General features: G+C 39.3%; 1 long non-coding RNA gene across 1 annotated transcript; it reads left to right on the plus strand.

Annotated features, from left to right (window-relative positions):
* Nucleotides 1-5,951: 5,951 nt before the first annotated feature.
* Nucleotides 5,952-15,791, plus strand: LOC106723778. The gene is made up of 5 exons (XR_001359497.1): nt 5,952-6,039; nt 6,226-6,294; nt 10,752-10,835; nt 12,927-13,101; nt 15,196-15,791. It is a non-coding gene; the product is annotated as an uncharacterized LOC106723778 (long non-coding RNA).
* Nucleotides 15,792-16,601: the final 810 nt, after the last annotated feature.

The following is a 16,601-nucleotide window of genomic DNA, read 5'->3' on the forward strand; positions in this document are numbered from 1 at the left end:
ATCAATAAAAAACAATCATAAAGCCAATAATTATTGGCTGATAGTGAAATAAACAGTTTGCCCAATCAAATTTCAGACCAGTCACCTTTCATCAGGGTCATGACAGGACTCTTCATGTGTGAAGAGCTTGGGTTTTAGTTTTATCACCCTGAGACCTCTTTATAGATTGAGAAAAGGTAAAGGAATAGGTGTGAACAAATACTATCTCTGACTTGAGTACTGGAAGGATTTCCTGTAGCTCAACGAGTTGTAACCAAATTCTCAGCAATCTTAGGATATGGTTGTTACACTCATATAAGGTTAAGCCATAGCAACTTTATTAAAGGAGAGTCATGGGTGGGTGAGAGGAAGGGACAAGTCCTTGGAACAAGAATTAAAAAACAGAACTGCTACCTAAACATGTCTCTTTCAAGGTTCTTTAATCGTGGGTTTTAAAATATTGACTATTGACCCCTTAGTAATTAACATGTATGCAAACACTAATAGATCCTTAATGGTTAACTTACTTCTTTTTTCTTGCCATAGAGAAGTTATCCCTTCGCTGGTCCAGTTACACAAATGACCCTGTACCTGTTCTCCCTGCTTGTAGAAGATGACACTAAAGAGAACCTGAGATGGGCGAAGAGATGATGAGAATAGCCAGTTGCTCTAAATGAATTTGTTAGTGTCCTGACCTCCATTCATTCATTCAAAAAGTAATAATTGCATACTAGGTCCTAGGGGTACATTAGTGAACAAACCAGACAAAAATCCTGCCTTCCTGAAGTTTTCATTCTAGTGGGAGTTGGGAGGACAACAGATAATAAGCAAGTAATTATGTCAAAAGGTGGTAAGTGCTATGGGAAAGAGTAAAGCAGAGAAGGGAGGAGGGAATGCTACAAGGAGAGAGATGGTGATTGTGATTTTGAATAAAAAAGTCGGGAAAGGCTCGCTGAGAAGTGAATCTTCAGTAAAGGAGTATGGGAGGCATTCAGATAGACACCTGGGCCAAGCCCTTCTGGGCAGAGGGAACGACAAGTGCAAAGACCCTGCACTGGGGTGTACCTGGTCTGTCCTGGGAGTTAGACAGAAGGAGAATCTGTGTTCAAAGATATCTCAGTGGACCAACCCAAACAAGTTGGAATTTAACAGGAATGAACAAGAGTAGAGGTGGGGAACCTTTTTACGGCCAAGGGCCATTTGGATATTTATAACATCATTCATGAGCCATACAAAATTATCAACTTAAAAATTAGCCTGCTATATTTGGTCAAATATACATATTTGGAGGAAGATGGAGAAATTTTTAAGATTCAAGAATGTTCCTCTACTATATATCGCAGAGACTGACCTAAGCCAGCTGTGTTCCCAAGTTCCTGTGTAGGCTGGCTTCCAGCTGGGTTAGGCCAATGGCAGGAAAGGGGAGTATATTTCTCCACTTTCCTCTGTGCCTTGCATGGCAGCTCTGGCAGTGGCTACCTCTCCTCCCTGGCTCCTCTTTTTACTCCTAACTCTGCCCCCTGAGTACTTCAGTCTATGATTGACAATGACTTCCTGCTTTTGCTCTTCTTGGTTGCCTTATTGTTCCTTAGTTGACTTCTCAAATCTTTCATTGTTAGTGAAACAATTCCCCTCTATTAAATTCTCTCTGTCTTTCCTATTCAGGTTGGTTTCTGTTTTCCTGGTTGAACCCTGACTAATACAGGGGAAATTTATGAATGTCTCCCTAAAGGGAGGTTTAGACTCCATGTTACCAGCCTCTCTTCTCTGTTGGCATCATTTTTATCAATAACTTGGATGATAATGTAATGGGTATGCTATTACATTTGCAAATGGTCTGATGCTGGTTGGAAAAACTATTTGCTGGATGACAAAGTCAGAAATCTAAAAATATCTCAATGGACCAGGTCTAACAAAAAGAAATGTAGTAAGAAAAAAATGTAAAACCCTGCCCTTGGGTCCAAAAATCAAGTATGGGATAGGGAAATTGTGACATAATAATACATGAGTGCTTCAGATATTTGGATTGACATCAAAATAAGGCAAAGGTTTACCAAAAAATGTGTAAAGCCACAGGGGGCACTGATTTCATTGATACTTTGATGCAAAAAAAAAAGGGAGTTAACTAGACTATTCAGTTATCTATCAGGCAGGCCACTCTTGGAGTGTTACATTCCATTTGCAGCACAACATTTTAAAAAGTATGGATAAGGTATTTTGAGACACAGAAAAATGACAGAACAATATAAGGAAGTATAAATTGCTGAAGGAAACTAGAAAGAAGCAGTCAGAAAGAAGGTTAGGAATAAAATGTTCCCATGTCTGAAAGAGGGCGAGGTCAACAGCATTTGTATAGAATGAACACATTTGCTGGCACCTCTTCTTTGAAAAGGCAGAGGCTGTATATTCTCCTTCTGTGGCATACTGTACTATCTTGCATATTCACACTAGGAAAACGTTCCTTTTGTCTGTCCTGGAATTGTCTTGCTCTAGTGAAAGTCCCGATGCAGTCATTGTTAAAATCAGAGCTCAATTTTGCATTTAATCAATGGCTCAGGAATCAGACTTATTCTAATTCTAGGCACTAACTCCCTTTGTGACCCTGGATAACTTATTTTTAATTGCCTCCATTTACACACACACACACACACACACACACACACACACACACACACACACGGAATTTCCAAGTAGGCTCTGTTGCACATTTTGCAAATACTAGACTTCCAAAGCTCAGTAAAGCTTTCCCTTTTCTTTTCCTGTTTCTTACTGTTTACATGTTTTGCAGAAATCACAGGCACCAACATCCTGGGGTTGCTATGCAGATGTGCTGAAAAGAAATGAATAGGACAACTAGGACAAAGTAGAGAATGGCTGCCTTGATATTCCATGCGGAAGCCAGCGCCCAGCCTCATTAGAACCGCTGTCATTGTCGTCAGGCTACTGTAGATCTCTCACATGTTTCCACCTTTTCTTGAGTTGGTAGACTTTTTTGTAAACTTGAATATTTAGTCTGCATTGTGCTCTAACAGAAACTTGAGGTAATTCTGAACACCAAGCTGTTTTTTCTTCGCACTCTGCTTTTTAGCTGCGGGGTGCTTTTGGTCTGGCCGGCTTACCTGGTGACCACTTCCTTCTTCTTTTCCTTTGAGACGAAATCGAGAAATTGATTGACGCATTTTCTGCACAGACAGACTCAATCTACTGAACAAATAACTTAACCTCAAGAATCAGTGTTTCCTGATGTCACCTAATAATGCTAAACTCATTAGCACTTACTCTGGGTAGCATGGTGTGTTTAGCATGGGCAGGTTAAAAGAAAAATTTTTAATAATGCTTAACCTGATATTCTATGCTATTTTGATGGGTTTAGGAAAAACCATGGGTGTTGCTGCTCTAGCATGCTGTTCTTTTAATGTCTTATAGGTAATATGAATTATTAAATTTTCTTTGTGATACAGTTGTCATGCTTGACAGCCAAAGTAATATAGTTCAGTGACAAGAACACTAAGTTTATATAACATATGCCATTATTAGCTTTAAAATTTTGTAACCAGAAGATACCTTAGTGATTATGCAATTTCCATTACAGATAAGGAAATTGGGCCCAGAGAGGTGAGGTAGGTCCCCTAAGGTTGCCGGCAGGGGTGAGACTTGGGGTTAGAATCCTGCGCTCTTCCACTGAACCATCCCACGGGAGCTCTGCTCTCTCCTGACCCGTGATCTCATGTGTGGATATAAAATGCATATTGGTTGTTGACTGGATTATTGTGGTGACAACTTTGTAATATATACAAATGTCAAATCATTGTGTTTCATACCTGAAACTAACGTACTGTTATATGTGAGTTACACCTGCACTAAAACAATTTTAATGCAGATCAGACACAGTATTAGAATGCCATAGGACAAGACTTCTATCAGCTCAGCTTGTCTAGATCCTGGTCCAGTGAATAGAAAATGGTTGTGGATTTGCAGACATCACCTATTTCATTTGTACTCAGTTGTAAGTTGCATCCTTATGAAATTTTATGTTTATTGAGTTTATATTTACTGCAAGACCTCATTTTGACTTATTTAGATACTGATTTCTAGCATAGTTTACTCTTGTGCATAAATGAAAAGAAGATATCAACAAAACTAATAGTATTTCTAAAACTTCTTTCTACACAGTGCTCCGTTCTCCTGAATCACTTTTGGACTTGCGGTTGTTACTACACATCTTTTTTGCCCAGGGTTCCTGGTGCCATCAAGAGTATTGGAGACACAGTATTTCTGAAAAGAGTGCTCCATTACAGTGTTGGGACTTTCCCCCTGAGCCACAGGCACCCATTCTGCAAGTTTCGACGCACATGTCCAGGTAAGGACAACCGTGTCTCAACTGCCACCTGGTGACAGCATGTTTAAGATACTCTCTGATGTTAGAGGTGTTCAAATGCTGAAAATTTTAAAGAAAAATAAAGGAAGGAAAGAAGGGAAAACAGAAGGGGGGTCTTAGAATAAATAATATGTAATATATCATTAGGCATTTTTAGTATTCCTTTTCTGTTTTGTATATGAATGTAGATGTGTGCATGTGTGCGTGTGTGCGTGTGTGTGTGTGTGTGTGTGTGTGTTTGGGAACTGCTGGCAACTATCTTTCACGGGCCCTTTGAGGCAGAGAGAGAGAGAAAGAGAGAGAGAGAGAGAGAGAGAGAGAGTATACTCACCCAACAGCCAGGCCAACTATATAATTTATCCTCTTAAACAGACATGTTTGAGACTGGAAGGGGACACTAGTTATAAATACTCAGAAACAAGTATATCAAGTATATATGGAGCTCTAACTCGGATAATGTTTTGTCATTCAACTTTATTTCCTCATTAGTCAAACTTCTGTCATCTATGAAACTGTGAGCCTCGTGTGGACACGATTCAGATCTTCTCCAGGTCCCTAACACAGTAGAGAGTACGGGTCTCAGTGAATGTTGAGTATCGCAGAAAATATCATGAGCAAGAAGACAATACTAACAAATAACAAGCATGCATAAAAGCAATGTGCCTTCTAATTTTTTCAAGTGGTGAGTGGCCATGCATCCTTCAAGAGCAGAACACTCAGAGGATTGGGCAGAGATAAGCAGTTTAGAGTAGTAATCCATCTGCCACATTTACATATATGCATAGGCATGACTGTGCTGCCTGGTCATGGAGTGTACGTGTGAACAGTTCATGTGACTCACACACATTACATCCAGCAGAGGGAGGGGACACGAAGCAGGAAAGAGCTCTGAGACTCCCACAGGCCAATAAACCCAGATCCCAGATCCTGGTGGGGGGTGGGGGAGGGGCCTCCTTTCCGTGAGTTGGGGCTGCCTGATCCCTTGGTGTTACTAGTGGGGACAGGGCAGAGCCGAGGTGTTCAGACAATGCTGCTTTAAAGTAGAGCTGCTCCCCTCCTCTCCTGTGAGGTGTCTTTCCTCATGGAAAAAACAAAACAAACAAAAAACAGAACCCTAGAGTCAGGTAACACGGACTTCAGAGCCACACACAGGGCATGCAGGGATGGGGGAAGGAGGGACCAGAGAAGCACCACTGAGCCACTTCTATCAGGGGACTCGGACTCTGCAGTACACCTTTCCCTCCTCCACTCTTCCCCCCTCCCCTCCCATCTTCCCTTCAAAGCTCTTCATCTTGGTCTCAAAGTTACTTTCTACTCTAGCAAAATTAACTAATTTCTACACTCTCTCATTTTTTTCTCCTCTTCTCTTTACTTTCCTTCCCTAAGGAAGTGAAAGGTGAAGCAGAAAGGAGCAGGAGCAGAAACTGTGGTGGAAGTCTTGTGGCCCAACCCTCTCTTACAGATGGCTGGGGCGGAGCAGCAGGAAGAACCAAGCCAAGTTCACACTAAAAGCCACTCTTGCCTTGTTCTTGGCAGGGTTCCCACTCATCTGAACTGGATTGTGGTGGGGTCAGACTCCCTGGTCACAGGAAGAGAGATCAGGAGAGGTGGTGTGACTGGAACAAAGGGAAGCTCTAGAGGGCCATACAGGGGAGCCAATAGGAGACCCCAGAATTGAAGGGGTGAGTTAAGCCAGTGTTGATAGAGGACCATAGAGGGGCTGGAGGAGGAAGGATGAGCATGGGTGTCATGGGACTGAGATTTTAGAGCCAGCGAATATGGGATTGAGGTTCTAGCAAGAGGCCAACAGCATTGGGGCAGAGGGTGTGGGTTTTGGACTCTGACTGCTTTGTGATTTTCCTTTATAGGCCAGGAGGATAGCTCGGCTGGTTTCTAGGCCAAGGTTGGGTTAGTGAAGGAAGAAGCATAATTTAGAAGTAAAGTGATGTTCTTTCTTGAAGCCCTCACTTCCACATATGGAGATGCCTTTATGATGTTTCCAGGTATTCATTACCGTAGGCATCCTGGCTGCCAAGAATGCTTTGGAGTCCTACCTAGGCCTGCCCTTCTCGGTTGCTTAAAGCTCCTCTCTCAGGTTCGCCTCTCATCCTCCCATTCCTTCAGTCAGTGTCATCTGCTGGGTGGTAAAAGTGTAACCAGGTCAATCCATTGACTGTTCAGTGTTTTTAACTTATTGACTTGTAGCTCTCAGGAAGATATTACCTGAAACATAAAGACACTTGGTACTGAAAAATAATGTGAATATTAGAGTTTAGCTGGCCTGGATTCAAATCCTTATACTGGCTGTAGGGCCCTGAGCACATTGTCTAACTTCTCAGATTCTACACCTATGCAACTGGGAAATTAATGTCTATTCACTGGGGATTGTACAGAAATCCTAGTGCCTGGTGCTGAGTAGATGCTAATTATCTGCTCCTTGGCTCCTTTCAAATTCCTCAAAATCATAGATTAGTATTTCACATTTAATGATTAGTAAACACAGTAGATGTTTTCAGTTGGCTAGAATCCACTTAAAGGAATAAGGTCAAGTAATCAGATTAATTCTTAAAATTAGTTTATTGGCAATTCTGCTTCAAATTACATTATTTTGATTATTTGGAGTAAAGCAGTAGTTAACATTCAGGGTTTCACTTATAGAATAAAAGTAGATGATTTTATCTGTTTCTAATAAATGTTAATAGTCAAAAACATCAATTAACTATGTCCTGTCATTAACAGAAGGTCCATCTGGCTGCTCTGTAGCAAAAGTAACCAAAGAAAAACAAGGACAGCGAAGGTTTTCTAACACATGGAAAGGTAGTAGAGATCATGAATAGCTGTGGTTCACAGTTTATGAGTGTTAGAAAGGTAAAGGAGGGAACACAAAGAGAATAAGACGAAGGTGGTCAAAAGATACAAATTTCTGGTTATAAGTCATAGGGATGTAATGTACAACACAACGGCTATATTTAACACTGCTGTGTGACATATTTGAAAGCTGTTAAGAGTAAATCTAAGAGTACTCATTACAAGGAGGAAAACAAATTCTTTTTCTTTTCTTTGTATCTATAGGACGTGATAAATGTTAACTAAATTTATTTTTGGTAATCATTTCACAGTATATGTAAGTCAAATTATTATGCCTTACACCTTAAACTTACACAGTGCTATATGTCCATTATAGCTTAAGAAACCCAGAAAAAAAGAGATTTTCAGGTATTTATTCATAAATGGAAAATCAGGATGTGAGGGCGATCTGGCTGCGACATCTGTCACCCCATTGATCGCCAGGGTTGATTCGGCTGATCTGGCTGGCTAGGCGGGTGTCCCCCTCCTCCCTCACCAATCCATGTGCGTCCCTCCCGAAGCTGCCCGCTCGGCTCGGTCTCGGTCGAAGAGGACGACCTTCCCCGCCCCCCCCTCCCCCCCAGGAGAGGACCGGTCTTTGGTCAAGGGTATACGAGTAGCTGCGCTCCCCTGCTAGAACCTCCAAACAAGCTCTCAAGGTCCATAAATGGAAAATCAAAACTCTTCAGGCACATGGTAACAAACAGGCCTCTGAGATCTGACTCTACAGGCCAAGGGCATCTTTCTTGTAGGGTTTGGCTGGACTTGACTTTGTTGGTATTAGCCTCTGAGATCTGACTCTACAGGCCAAGGGCATCTTGTAGGGTTTGGCTGGACTTGACTTTGTTGGTATTTTTTTCTATTAAGACTCCACATCGATAGGTGTATACAGTATTATCTTCTTAGCGCAGGGTTAAGTGATCACTCCCCTGGAGAATTATTCAGTTACTTTTCCCGGGTCATATCTGAGAGTTGAGGAAATACAAGGAAAGAAAAGATGTAGAGATGGTTCTCGAAGGGTTGTGAGGGCAAAGCCTTTACTCCTGTCTTTCTGCAGCAGTCCGTCCCAGATGGGGAGCAGAGAAAAGCCAATTCAGTGCCGAGGAAATGAGTGAACTTCTCAGAATCCCCCTCCACTGCCCGCATTAACCAAATGTGCACCAAGCTGATAATAGAGAAACTACTGGATATGTCTTCGAGAGGCCTTGATTCTCATGTCCCCCCACCCCTCCTTGCCCCCACATGTAAAAATTTCTTTTTCCCTTTAACACACTTTCTTTTCCGAGAATGTTTTCAGTGAGATATAATTCGCAGAAGGTGCACAATACCACTGGTTGTCAAAGAAAAGAAGCTGGGGTCCCTTCTAGTGGGTGGTAGGTAAGAATTACTAATCCAATCTTCTTGAATTAACTCAAAACAAGGATTAGTGTAAAGTTCCAGAATATGTTAATCTTCCTTTATAGAAGCAAACTTCAGCACTGCCACCAACCATGGTTTCTAGTTCCTGGGAACAATGAGCCAATTAAACTTGAGAGGGAAAAAGGACCTTGCCCAAGTTTACTGATTGTTACCTAATACTTTGAGTTGCTTTGATTCTTGATTATTTGGCTTTGTGTCTCAGACACAGGAAATAAAACATCATTTATTATTCATTAGAATGTGCCTAAGTACAGTATACCTCCTAATTAAACACACACACTTGTGTACTGGTATTTTTCATCTCCTACCTTATTAAGGAGGCTGTTTAAAATGGCTTTTGCATATAGCTGATAGTGCTTCGCCAAATAGGTCAATATTAATAGACTTTAAAAAAAACATATCTAGAGCTTACATGATTAATGAAGGGAAAAAAGTGTAAAGTATTTGGATGGTGACCCATTTGGTAGAGATTTTCAAATGGAAAAATAGATTCTTATTTTCAGAGTTAAAAACATCATAAGACAGACTGCAAAAATATCTCATCTTCTCTCTGCCAATCTGGTACTGTTATTTTGGGGAAACTTTAAGACCTAGACTTGTTGACATTAACTTAATTTTAAGAAGATTTTGATAGCTAAAAACATTTTGAAATTATTTGCTTTTATTTGTTTGTTTTCCATAAATAACAATTGGCTTTATTTTATTGAAGTATAGGACCAGGAATAGAAGTGATAGAATATCAATTACTTTGATCTTGAGTAGTCAGATACTTACCTGGGAACTACTCTAAAAATAACAACAATCTAAAATTTGCTTAACATGAAGTACAAAGCCCGTTGCATATATATTTCCTTAAGCAATTTACTAGTAAATTCATTTTAAGGTTTAAAATTACTTTGGAGTTCACTTATAATAGGGACATACTCTTGTAACATCTCAAAAGATCCTGAGGTAGAGTAGGTGTTAACCTATTTTTTATGGAAAAATTTTTTAAAAGCTTAATGGCAAACTCTAATTTTTTTACTTAGTAAAATTTGCAAGTAGATAAATATACTTTTTCTATATTTTAAAAAACTTTTCAAAGACATTTTCATTATTAATCTCTTTTAGACTACTTTTATTTAAATTTATTTTACATTTTTAGGTTAAATAATGACTTGATTTACCATTACCTGAATTTTATTTTTCTATACCAGTTTTCTTGTTTTGTTTTGCTTTGATTTTCAACATCAGAAAGTTAGAGAAATTTAAAAAGTCACTAATTTAAATTTAAAAAAATTTTTGATTCCGTTTTCTTATTACTGCTCACGTGTAAACTCCCCACATATCAATGAGAGCAAAGTCTCCCACGAGCAGGCTGACACGAGTGTGTTTTAAGAATGTGGGCTTTGTGGTACAGAAAACCTAGCAATATTCTCGAAGCACTGGAAGTTGTCTACATTCCAAGAATGTAAAAACTTGCCTGTCTTTTTCTTTTTAACTTTTGGATTTTATTTGCAGTAGCCATATGCAAATTTATTTATCCTAAATTGAGTCTCCTTAAAATGAAAATGAAAAAGCAGTATCATTTCTTTAATATGGTTCATTAACCCTGTTCACACTGAGTTACTGATGCTCAGTAGGAGTTTGCCAACACCACTTCTACTCAACCTTTGAAGATTTTGGAGGATTTAATTACAATTAAAAATGTTAAAAAAAAAAAAAAAGAGAGAGACAAAATCCAATTCAAAAATCGATTTTGCATAGAATTTAATAACAGATAAAAGCACAAAATTCTATAACTAACAACTGAAAAGTATCAGCCCTGGGAAATAAGATTTCGCAACGTCTGTGTAGGTGCTTTCTGACCTGGCTTCTTTCATCACTTTCATGGCAAGGAAACTGGGTCTCACACTGAGGCAGGTCGACGCATTATGAAATAAAGGCAGGCATTATAAACAATACAAAGCAGATGGAGTCTTCCTCTCTTGTATTGAAACAGGTTTCCCACATCCAAAGTCTCTAGGTTTTAGATTCCTCCACTGGGGCCTGCTGCGAAATGTAAGGGGAACAGCCTTCAGTGGTCGCCCATGAAGTTGGAACAGCTCAGCAACGGTCTACCTCTCAGATGGGCCTCCTGTATTTGCAGGTACACCGACAGGAAAACCACAAGGAAGAGTAAGCGACGTTTCCCAGATCTCCTTGTTTGGTTCGACTGTTGCAGTAGGGGATGGTGAGTGGGAGCCTGCTCTCTGTTTAATAAAAATAGGAACCTCAAGACCCATTAGAGTAAAAAATTAGCAAGTATTATTGAAGGTGTGGCGTACATTTCTATTATATTGTCTTGATGCAATAATCCGTGCTTTGAGAAATTTGATTTTTGGGGGTTGGTTTTAAAAAATGAACTATGATACGGAGGTCTAGGAAGTGGTGTCCACTTAACTCAAATTTTCAAGCCACTGCTAAAATTTTAATGGAAGAATGTCCAAATTGCAGGTGTGTCTTAACTACATATCAAACCCAATTTTCCCATTGAGAGCCACTAAGATTTTATTTTTAAAGGACAACTCTAATGTTCCCCAGCCAGCCCCCTCACTAGGTTCTACTACAAATAAACAGTCACCTCCCTCTCTAATGTCCTGGCTACCCCTAGGGGAGGGGCCCCTGCCAGGGCCTGGGAAGCTGACTCCCCACTTGGGGTAACACTAGTAATAATGTAACTGTATTACGGTGCTGGAGTGAGGGAAGCAGCAGATCGTTTGCTTGAAAACATGACCTTTTAATTTAAACAAAAGGCTTGAAAAAATAAAAGCGGGTCTTAACTGCAGTTTAATCAGTCGGGCAAGAGATGTCTAATGAAGCTGCCAGACGGATTTGCAGCCCGGCTGTCACTTCGGCCATCATGTTTGCAGCCCCGGGAGTGAGATTAGCACCGTGTGGAGGCACAAACTCAGGCAAAACGTCCCGTGTCTGGGACGGCTGTAAAGTTGGACAATTTGATAAATTATTTTGTTGCAGGCATGACGGTTTGGAAAACCTGACATGTAAGAATTCAGTTCCTTGAGACCTCCCTTCTTTCCCCTGGACCTAGAGAGCGTTACATCAATGCAACCAAGGAAGCAACCTTTGAAAAAATATATACAATATATACTATGCATTTTCATAGACCAAGCATTCGTGAATGAATTTTTACATTTTTCTTCATATGTTATTTCATCCAAAATTTTCAAAGAAAATGTCTTTTGACCTGAACTTCAGCTAAAAGTTCTTTCCAAAGATTTTTTTTAATTGAGGAAAGGTCTCTCATGTGTCAGTGTGATAATATCATGTCAGTGATTAAATAGTCCTCCTACAGTTTGCATGTCCCTTGCATTGTGCCTTTTGCCACCAGAGAAGATCTGAGTAAGTTTTGGAAAGTCAGGCCTCTGTTGGAGATTGACAAAATCCTGGGGAATTTCAGGACGTCAGTATTCTACTGGGCTGGTGTCCTTTCGGAGCGCTAGTAGACATGCCTAATAGCAATTTTCTCTTGAAACAAATATTCACCGAGTGTTTAGTTCAAGACATGCCATTAAAAGGGGGTATCGAGATTCTTAAAGAGAATATAAGCTTTTTGTTATTGTTTTTCAGAAATAATCTTTTAATGGAAAAAAATGAAAGGAAAGGAATTATTTCCCCTGGAAAAAATGTTTGCATTTCTTTTTTTAATTTGCCATATTTATTTGCTGCAAATGGCATGCAGTTGTGCATCAACACTAATATGATCCACTTTGTTTCCTCTTAATAATCTGGGGAGGCCTTAGCTTAATCTCTCACTCATTTCATGCCAAAAGCACAAATGTGTAGCTTTTGTTCGACTACAGGTTTCATTCCATCTGTTGGAAGCCTCGTATGTCAATATCACATTTATAAATTCTGAATCACTAGGGGGAAAAGTCACATGGTGGGGGAGAAACATACTCATCATTCTTTTTTTACTGTTTTAAAGTTTCAAAGTATTGTCTCTGGGATGTTGATTTAGCTCTTTGGAGCTAAAATCATGCAGCTTGCATGACTTTTTTAATTACAAAAAAATATATTTTTAAACTGTGTGCTAGCAAAGTTTTTCATTTCCCCCAAACCTCTCTATAATTGCCATGTCATGATTATCATTTTCTTTCACTGTTGCTTTCTATGGAAGCCCCAGGAAAGAGTTCCTAAAAATTAAATTTCATGCTTGCATGTGTTTCTGTGATCTGCAGTGTGTATGATCTCTGAGTGGAAAACTTCTCTAAAAATAAATGGATTACCCTTTTCACTGCACTGTCTGATGTCTCCTCCACAGATAGCACTGCTTCCCTGTGATCTCCACCCCACCGCAATCGACATGACAAGCGTTGAAATGGGAGCCTCACGGTGGCGCCCTCTACCTTTGCCGGCCCCTTCTGCAGCGAGGAGCAGGTCACTCTGCAGAGCACCGGTTCTCAAACTTGAATAGTGGCTGGACCCCTTCTTAAAAGGTAGAATTATTGTCACCCACCCCACAATACATCAGGGGTGTCCACTTTAGGAAATATTGACTGAAAAGTTAAGATCTTATTCTATAACAGTCTTTAGTGGAGAATTATGACTGCAAAGAAAAGTTCTGTCTTGATAACTGCTCATCTCCCTTCTGTTATCGAAATAAAACCTAAAAGTCTTGGAATCCTGAGAACATGTCCTGGACCCCGTGGGAAATGCTGTTTTCCCTTTTGCAAGGAGATGCGTCACTCCTTGGCAGAAGCCCTACCTCTGACCTTTTATAAACTGCTCTGTAAATATCACTGTTGCTTAGTTTGTGAAAGACTAATGTGTTTCCACTAACAAAACTGTCTTTCCAGGGTTGCTGCTTTCTAGAATAATGCTTGTTTTCCTACTGGGCTTTCTATTGCTGGCATGTTTTTTTTTTAAAGGCAACTAAATTTGTCTAAGAGATTTCACTTTGAGGCAATCCAAGGAATTTTAATCAAGAACCAGTGAGAAACCAAAGTCTCTAATGAAAAAAAAAATGTGACAAAGTAGCAGACCTCAAAAATACTAACCAAGTTGATTTTCTATTATCTGATGCTTTGACCAGAGGCTGTTTTCTAAAATGTATTTTTAAGCAAGTGTTAAAAACGAGGTATTTTTTTTATGGGATCACTGCCCTTATATTAAGTACTATCAATGAACAATGGAATTGGCTTTTCTCTCCTCTTAGCAATCAACAAGTTGGACTTTCCTACACCAGAATTAATGATGTCTCTAAAGGGTGAATTACAAGGAAGTGATGAAGAGACGAGGTTTAAAACATTAGCATTCCCACAAGATAATGCATCTGTTCTTATTTGTACCAGCGGATGGAGATAAATGAATTAATAGTCCTATTAATAAGTGAGCTTTGAATTAAAGTGTTTGTCTAGGAAAATCAGTCTATTTTGCTCAAAGGCACTAGGGCCTCCTTCGGTCCTTTACGGTTCTTAGAATTCTAATAAGCTTACAGCCCAGGTGAGGCCAACACTGTTGTCTATCTCTGAGCCAACTCACACCTCAAAAACAAATATATATAGTTACTCATGTGCCACGGTGGGAACTCACCATAAAACCAACAGAAAGAAAAATAATAAACATGTCATAGAATAAGTACATGCGATGATGCGTAGCTTCAGGTTTTCAATAGCTGAGCTTTATTACAATAACCACAACATGAACAGCTTTGGGAAACAGAACAATAGGTCAACATGTAGGCCAAAAGAATTCATCACTCAAACCGTCTTCTTTTCAAAACACAGCTATCTGTGTTGAGCTAGAGTTAAGACTTGGCACGGGAAGACTTGGTTCATTCTAGTAGCTTCATAGAGAAAAATAAAACTAGTAAGTCTTGAATGGGTTGAAACTCATTTTTGATAAGTCAAAGAAGTTTTGTAAGTAAATCCTTTGTTATTAATCCTAGAAAAGATTCTATGTTAATTAACCTGGTATGTGATCAGGCTGTTTGTTATAGATGACCCCAAGTAATCCATCATAAAAGCCTAAAAATTAGGAAAATGTGCAATTCCTAAGAGGCTCAATATGCCCCTTGTGTAAGAATAGGAAGGAGTTCTTTGATGTGATTATTATTTGGTGGGCTTAAAATACTGCATTAAGAAAATACTTTAAATGTTTATGTGAATAACATTTATGGCCTCCATTTACAATTATGTTATTCTTCATTTTAAATATTCAGCAGTAATCCAGAAAAAAATGAACACTTTAGCAATTTCTTTTAGTTAAAAATAGAATGCCGTGAGCTAGTGTTATTTTATTAAGTCAAAATGTCGTCGTTGGGAACGAGAATTTTGTTTTCTCTTCTCATGTATCCTCAGCACCTAGACCAGTGTCTAACATATTATAGTAAGTGCTCACTAAATATTTGTTGAATGAATGGGTGAATGTTATGCTAAGCCAATGAAAAGCACATATTTTAGTTATGTAATTACACGAAGATTGTATTTATGGTTGTCACAATAAAAGCAGAGATCGCTTCTTGATGTCTGTATTTTCCTACAAAAGAACAGGGAGCACCTAGCCCTTTTTAATATTGTTCCTTCAAACAGAACCGATTCTTCTCTGACCTGGAAAACGTTCTACTTCCCAAAAGGATCTTATCGAAATGAATGCTCATCAGGAACTGCCTGCTTTGAAGAAAATCATAAGGAATCCATTTAGTTTGCATGATTGGAACTCTGGGTCTTTTCCAAAATATGTGTGTTTGCAAGTGAAATGGGGAGCCTGGTTTGCCCATGTTCTGCAGAATTAAAGTGCAGTCTGTGTCTTCTATGCAAGAAATCCAGCTTGGATGTGATATATTACCTACCTTATATTAGTCTTTAGGTGTCTGTGCCAGTTTGCTGGCAAACAATAAAGGCTTTCTCTACTAGACTTCCAGAAAAGAGTTAATTCTATTAGAAATGTATTCTATTATGAAATCCTAGCACTCAGATATTTATAATTTTTCATTTTTCTGTGACGTAGAAAAGTATGCATACTCGAATCATTGGCAGCAATGAAAATATCTGACAGTGCAGTCCAGGCAGAGGAGAGATATTTCATCAACAAGTATTTTTACACAGCCACTGTCCCCAGACCTGTAGCAGGCACTTCGGAGGAAAATAAAGGCTCTGACTTCAGGGACCTACTGTCAATTGAGGAAATGAAGCACACGTGCACCCGCCTGCACACACGCACACACATTAATAAGAGAATAATTAAAAACAACACATATCTGACTTCAGGGACCTACTGTCAATTTAGAAAATGAAGCATACGTGCACCCGCCTGCACACACACACACACATTAATAAGAGAATAATTAAAAACAACACATGAATAATAATAATTGCAAGATGGCAAGATTAAAAGCTTATTTAGAAATCCATGAGTACAAAGTGGTTTCTGAGAGTGGGATTCCTCGGGAAAAGCCCTCTGAAGTAGTGGGATTTGAGCAGAGCTTGTTAAATGCAATATTTTATGTTGCCTTTCATTCAACAAACATTTGTGAGGGGCCTCTGTGGGCTGGGTCCTGGGTGAGCTAAAGTCTGGGAGGTCAGGATGAATGAGGCAAAGTCATATTGTTGAGTTTTAGTGTTCATTTTGACCCTAGCACATACTGTGTTCTGTGTCATCTGAGATTTTTACTTGACCATTTCTAGATCTAGAAACTGACATTGACTTTCTGGTCACTGCAAAAGCAGGGGAAATTAAAGGAGTAACAGAGAAAAATAATAATAAAGGAGTAACAGAGGCTGTTATCTAAAAGTGTATCATCAGAGCTAATGTGCAAAGGACACCCCAATATTCTGTACCAAAAAGAGCATAACTAAGGTCTCAGGCACACATTGACTTCTTTTTTTCTTAACATATTTTTGTTGATTTCAGAGAGGAAGGAAGAGGGAGAGAGAGATAGAAACATCAATGATGAGAGAGAATCATTCGTCAGTTGCCTCCTGTATGCCCCCTACTG

Source organism: Myotis brandtii, unplaced genomic scaffold, assembly GCF_000412655.1.
Source record: "Myotis brandtii unplaced genomic scaffold, ASM41265v1 scaffold640, whole genome shotgun sequence".
Lineage (NCBI taxonomy): Eukaryota > Metazoa > Chordata > Mammalia > Chiroptera > Vespertilionidae > Myotis > Myotis brandtii.